We start from the raw sequence: 6,916 nt of genomic DNA on the forward strand, positions 1-6,916 counted from the left end.
TTGTTGGATGGGATTTGTTAGAACTTCCCAACCTCTTCTTTGAATTTCATGTCGGATTTCCGGATACTCATTTCTTTTGAGTTTGAAAGGGACCTCAGGGATCACCTTTTTCTTGGCCACAACATCATAGAAGTGGTCTTGATGGGCTTTGGAGATGAACCTTTTCATCTCCCATGACTCGGATGTGGAAGCTTTTGCCTTCCCTTTCCCTCTTCTAGAGGATTCTCCGGTCTTGGGTGCCATCAATGGTAATGGAAAAACAAAAAAGCTATGCTTTTACCACACCAAACTTAGAATATTGCTCGCCCTCGAGCAATAAACAAAAGAATAGAAGAAGAAGAAGAAGAAATATGGAGAGGGAGAGGGAGATGTGGTTTCGGCCAAGGAGGGTATAGAGGGGTTGTGTTGTGTGAATTTGGTGAAGAATGGAGGTCTTTATATAGGGAAGGGAAGGGGGGTATTGGTTCGGCCATATGGGTGGGTTTGGGTGGGAAATTGGTTTTGAATTTTGAAGGTAGGTGGAGTTTATGAGGTAGGTTTATTGGGAAGAGTGGGTGGATGTGAGTGGTGAAGAGGTGATGGGGAAGAGAGATTGAGGTGATTGGTGAAGGGCTTTTAGGGAAGAGTGTTTATGGGGTTGTGTGAAAGAGAGTGGTGAGAAGAAGTGAGTGGAGGTAGGTGGGGATCCTGTGGGATCCACAGATCCTGAGTGGATCCTGTGGGATCCACAGATCCTGAGTGGATCCTGTGGGGTCCACAGATCCTGAGGTGTTCAAGGAATTACATCCCTGCACCCATTAGGCATGTAAAAATACCTTTGTACCCAACTCTGGGCGTTCAGCGCCAGGTTGGTGGCCATTTTGGGCGTTCAACGCCCATTTGTGTGCCATTTCTGGCGTTGAACGCCAGAACCATGCCTGTTCTGGCGTTCAGTGCCCAGAAGCTGCCCATTTTGGGCGTTCAGCGCCAGAACCATGCTCTGTTCTGGCGCTGAACGCCATACAGATGCTCCTCCAGGGTGTGATTTTTCTTCTGCTATTTTTGATTCCGTTTTCAATTTTTCTATTTATTTTGTGACTCCACATGATCATGAACCTAAGAAAACAATAAAAATAAGAATTAGATAAACATTGGGTTGCCTCCCAACAAGCGCTTCTTTAATGTCAATAGCTTGACAGTGGGCTCTCATGGAGCCTCACAGATGTGCAGAGCTTTGTTGAGACTCTCCAACACCAAACTTAGAGTTTGGATATGGGAGTTCAACACCAAACTTAGAGTTTGGTTGTGGCCTCCCAACACCAAACTTAGAGTTTGACTGTGGGGGCTCTGGTTGACTCTGCTTTGAGAGAAGCTTTTCATGCTTCCTCTCCATGGTTGCAGAGGGAGATCCTTGAGTTTTGAATACAAGGGAGTTCTCATTCCATTGAAGGACTATTTCACCTCTGTCAACATCAATCACAGCTCTTGCTGTGGCCAGGAAAGGTCTTCCTAGGATGATGGATTCATCCTCTTCCTTTCCAGTATCCAGGACTATGAAATCAGTAGGTATGTAAAGGCCCTCAACCTTTACTAATACATCTTCTACTTGTCCATAAGCCTGTCTTCTTGAGCTGTCTGCCATCTCTAGTGAGATTTTAGCAGCTTGCACCCCATAGATTCCCAGTTTCTCTATCACAGAGAGGGGCATGAGGTTTACTCCTGAACCAAGGTCACACAGAGCTTTAAAGATCATAGTGCCTATGGTACAAGGTAATATGAACTTTCCAGGATCCTGTCTCTTCTGAGGCAATGTCAGTTGATCCAGATCACTTAGTTCATTGATGAACAAGGGAGGTTCAACTTCCCAAGTATTAATGCCAAATAATTTGGCATTCAGCTTCATGATTGCACTAAGAAACTTGGCAGTTTGCTCTTCAGTGACATCCTCATTCTCTTCAGAAGAGGAATACTCATCAGAGCTCATGAAGGGCATAAGGAGGTTCAATGGAAGCTCTATGGTCTCTAGATGAGCCTCAGAGTCCCTTGGTTCCCCAGAGGGAAGCTCCTTATTGATCACTGGACGTCCCAGGAGGTCTTCCTCCTTGGGATTCACGTCCTCTCCTCTCCTCATAGGTTCGGCCATGGCGCTTATGTCAATGGCCTTGCACTCTCCTTTTGGATTCTCTTCTGTATTGCTTGGGAGAGTACTAGGAGGGATTTCAGTGATCCTTTTACTCAGCTGGCCCACTTGTGCTTCCAGATTTCTAATGGAAGACCTTGTTTCATTCATGAAACTTACAGTGGCCTTAGATAGATCAGAGACTAGATTTGCTAAAATTAGAAGCATTTTGTTCAGAGTTCTCTGTCTGTTGCTGAGTTGATGATGGAAAAGGTTTGCTATTGCTAAACCTGTTTCTTCCACCATTATTAAAGCCTTGTTGAGGCTTTTGATCCTTCCATGAGAAATTTGGATGATTTCTCCATGTTGAGTTATAGGTGTTTCCATAAGGTTCACCTAAGTAATTTACCTCTGCTATTGCAGGGTTCTCAGGATCATAGGCTTCTTCTTCAGAAGGTGCCTCTTGAGTACTGTTGGATGCAGCTTGCATTCCATGCAGACTCTGAGAAATCATATTGACTTGCTGAGTCAATATTTTGTTCTGAGCCAATATGGCATTCAGAGTATCAACCTCAAGAACTCCCTTCTTCATAGGCGTCCCATTACTCACAGGATTCCTTTCAGAAGTGTACATGAACTGGTTATTAGCAACCATGTCAATGAGTTCTTGAGCTTCTGCAGGCGTTTTCTTTAGGTGAATGGATCCACCTGCAGAAGTGTCCAGTGACATCTTTGATAGCTCAGACAGACCATCATAGAATATATCCAGGATGGTCCATTCTGAAAGCATGTCAGAAGGACACTTTTTGGTCAACTGTTTGTATCTTTCCCAAGCTTCATAGAGGGATTCACCTTCTTTCTGTCTGAAGGTTTGAACATCAACTCTAAGCTTGCTCAGCTTTTGAGGAGGAAAGTACTTGGCTAAGAAAGCCGTGACCAGCTTATCCCAAGAGTTCAGGCTGTCTTTAGGTTGAGAATCCAACCATAATCTAGCTCTGTCTCTTACAGCAAAAGGGAAAAGCATGAGCCTGTAGACTTCAGGATCTACTCCATTAGTCTTAACAGTATCACATATCTGCAAGAATTCAGTTAAGAACTGAAAAGGATCTTCAGATGGAAGTCCATGAAACTTGCAGTTCTGCTGCATTAGAGAAACTAATTGAGGTTTAAGCTCAAAGTTGTTTGCTCCAATGGCAGGAATGGAGATGCTTCTTCCATGTAAATTGGAATTAGGTGCAGTAAAGTCACCAAGCATCTTCCTTACATTATTATTATTTTCGGCTGCCATCTCCTCTGCCTGTTTGAAAATTTCTGAAAGATTATCTCTGGATTGTTGTATTTTAGCTTCTCTTATTTTTTTCTTCAGAGTCCTTTCAGGTTCTGGATCTGCTTCCACAAGAATGTTCTTATCCTTGCTCCTGCTCATATGACAAGGAAGAATGGCCAGAAAAATAATGATAATAATAGGGATCCTTTATACCACAGTATAGGGATCCCTTTGTGAGTGGAAGAAAAGAGGGGGAGACAAAGAATGTGATGTAAAGGAAGAAACACAACTGTACCGATGGAAGAGATGTGAGATGAGATGTTAGGATATGAATGAATAAATAGAATGAGATGGGGGAGGGATAATTTTCGAAAATTATTTTGAAAAAGAGTTAGTGATTTTTGAAAATTGGTTTTTGAAAATTGTTAGTATTTTTTTTCGAAAATTTTTGAAATTAAAAATAAAAAATAAAAATAATTAGTTAATTAAAAAGAAATTTTTGAAAAAGAGGGAAGATATTTTCGAAAATGAGAGAGAGAGAGAGTTAGTTAGGTAGTTTTGAAAAAGTTAAGAAACAAACAAAAAGTTAGTTAGTTAGTTGAAACAAATTTTGAAAAGATAGGAAGTTAGGAGGTTAGGAAAGATATTTGAAAGGATATTTTTGAAAAAGATAAGATAAGAAGATATTTTTGAAAAGATATGATAAAATTAGTTTTTGAAAAAGATTTGATTTTTAAAATCACAATTAATGACTTGATTCACAAGAAATCACAAGATATGATTCTAGAACTTAAAGTTTGAATCTTTCTTAACAAGCAAGTAACAAACTTCAAATTTTTGAATCAAAACATTAATTGATCATGTTATTTTCGAAAATTTGGTATAAAAATAAGAAAAAGATTTTTGAAAAATATTTTTGAAATTTTCGAAAATGACTAAGAATTTTGAAAAAGATTTGATTTTTGAAAAAGATTTTGAAAAAGATAAGATTTTCAAATTGAAAATTTGATTTGACTCATAAGAAACAACTTGATTTTAAAAATTTTTGAAAAGGTCAACTCAAATTTTCGAATTTGACGAGAGAAAAATGGAAAGATATTTTTTTGATTTTTGAATTTTTATGATGCAAGAGAAAAACACTAAAAAGATGCAATGCATGAAATTTTTAGATCAAAACATGTGATGCATGCAAGAATGCTATGAATGTCAAGATGAACACCACGAACACTATGAAGAACATGATGAACATCAAGAACATAATTTTGAAAAGTTTTTAATGCAAAGAAAACATGCAAGACACCAAACTTAGAATTCTTTAATGCTTAGACACTAAGAATTCAAGAATGCATATGAAAAACAAGAAAAGACATAAAACAAAAAATCATCAAGATCAAACAAGAAGACTTACCAAAAACAACTTGAAGATCATGAAGAACACTATGAATGCATGAAATTTTCGAAAAAATGCAAGATGCATATGCAAGTGACACCAAACTTATGATATGACTCAAGACTCAAACAAGAAACACAAAATATTTTTGATTTTTATGATTTTCTAATTTTTTTGGATTTTTATTTTATATTTTTTTTCGAAAATTATATGAAAAAGAAAAATAAGGATTCCAAAATTTTTAATATGAATTCCAGGAATCTTGCCATGTTAGTCTAAAGCTTCAGTCCAGGAATTAGACATGGCTCACTAGCCAGCCAAGCTTTCAAAGAAAGCTCCAGTCCAAAACACTAGACATGGCCAATGGCCAGCCAAGCTTCAGCAGATATGGATACTTTTCATGTATAGAACAACTAAGTGTGTGAGAATCTCTTCATTTGTGATGGTAAGTTGAAACCCCAGTCCAAAAATTAGACATGGCTTACAGCCAGCCAGGATTCAACAAATCATCATGAAACACTAGAATTCATTCTTAAAAATTTTGAATAAAATTTTTTTTTTTTGAAAACATTATTATTATTTTTTTTTTCGAAAACAGATGAGAAAATTTTGAAAGATTTTTGAAAAATTTTGGAAAAGAAAATAAAAAGAAAATTACCTAATCTGAGCAACAAGATGAACCGTCAGTTGTCCAAACTCAGACAATCCCCGGCAACGGCGCCAAAAACTTGGTGCTGTTGCCGGATCAAAAGGGAATCTGGCACTGATGTTACCGGACCAAAAGCTTGCCGAAAACTCAAACAATCCCCGGCAACGGCGCCAAAAACTTGGTGCACGAAATTGTGATCTCTGGTAATGGCTTCTTAGGCCAGATACTCTGATCTAGTTTTACAGTCTGTAACAACTTCGATACAACTAACCAGCAAGTGCACTGGGTCGTCCAAGTAATACCTTACGTGAGTAAGGGTCGAATCCCACGGAGATTGTTGGTATGAAGCAAGCTATGGTCACCTTGTAAATCTCAGTCAGGCGGATATAAAACAGTTATGTGGTTTTCGAATATTAATTAATAAAATTGGGATAGAGATACTTATGTAAATCATTGGTAGGAATTTCAGATAAGCGAATGGAGATGCTTTCGTTCCTCTGGACCTCTGCTTTCCTGCTATCTTCATCCAATCAGTCTTACTCCTTTCCATGGCTGGCTTTATGCAAGGGCATCACCGTTGTCAGTGGCTACATCCCCTCCTCTCAGTGAATAATATGCTCACGCACCCTGTCACGGCACGGCTATTCATCTGTCGGTTCCCGATCATGCTGGAATAGGATTCACCCTCCTTTTGCGTCTGTCACTAACGCCCAGCACTCGCGAGTTTGAAGCTCGTCACAGTCATTCAATCATTGAATCCTACTCAGAATACCACAGACAAGGTTTAGACCTTCCGGATTCTCTTGAATGCCGCCATCATTCTAGCTTACGCCACGAAGATTCTGGTTAGGAGATCTAAGAGATACTCATTCTAGCTTAATTCATGTAGAACAGAAGTGTTTGTCAGGCACGCGTTCATAAGGGAGAAGGATGATGAGCGTCACACATAATCATCACCTTCATCACGTTCTTGGGTGCGAATGGATATCTTAGAAGCGAAATAAGAAGAATTGAATAGAAAACAGTAGTACTTTGCATTAATCTTTGAGGAACAGCAGAGCTCCACACCTTAATCTATGGAGTGTAGAAACTCTACCGTTGAGAATACATAAGTGAAAGGTCCAGGCATGGCCGAGATGGCCAGCCCCCAAAACGTGATCACAGGATCCAAATACAATCCCGGATGCCTAATACAATAGTAAGAGGTCCTATTTATAATAAACTAGTCACTAGGGTTTACATGAGTAAGTAATTGATGCATAAATCCACTTCCGGGGCCCACTTGGTGTGTGTTTGGGCTGAGCTTAAGTGTTCCACGTGCAGAGGCCATTTGTGGAGTTGAAGGCCAGTTTCTGTGCCAGTTTGGGCGTTCAACACTGGTTTTGGATCCTTTTCTGGCGCTGGACGCCAGATTTGGGCAGAAGGCTGGCGTTGAACGCCAGTTTACGTCGTCAATTCTTGGCAAAAGTATGGACTATTATACATTGATGAAAAGCCCTGGATGACTACTTT

General features: G+C 39.4%; 1 non-coding gene across 1 annotated transcript; it reads left to right on the forward strand.

The window, feature by feature from the left end:
* Window positions 1-2,882: 2,882 nt before the first annotated feature.
* Window positions 2,883-2,990, forward strand: LOC112787146 (small nucleolar RNA R71). The gene has a single exon (XR_003194576.1). It is a non-coding gene; the product is annotated as a small nucleolar RNA R71 (small nucleolar RNA).
* The last annotated feature ends 3,926 nt before the right edge of the window (window positions 2,991-6,916 follow it).

This window comes from Arachis hypogaea, chromosome 20, assembly GCF_003086295.3.
Source record: "Arachis hypogaea cultivar Tifrunner chromosome 20, arahy.Tifrunner.gnm2.J5K5, whole genome shotgun sequence".
In the NCBI taxonomy this organism is placed as follows: domain Eukaryota; kingdom Viridiplantae; phylum Streptophyta; class Magnoliopsida; order Fabales; family Fabaceae; genus Arachis; species Arachis hypogaea.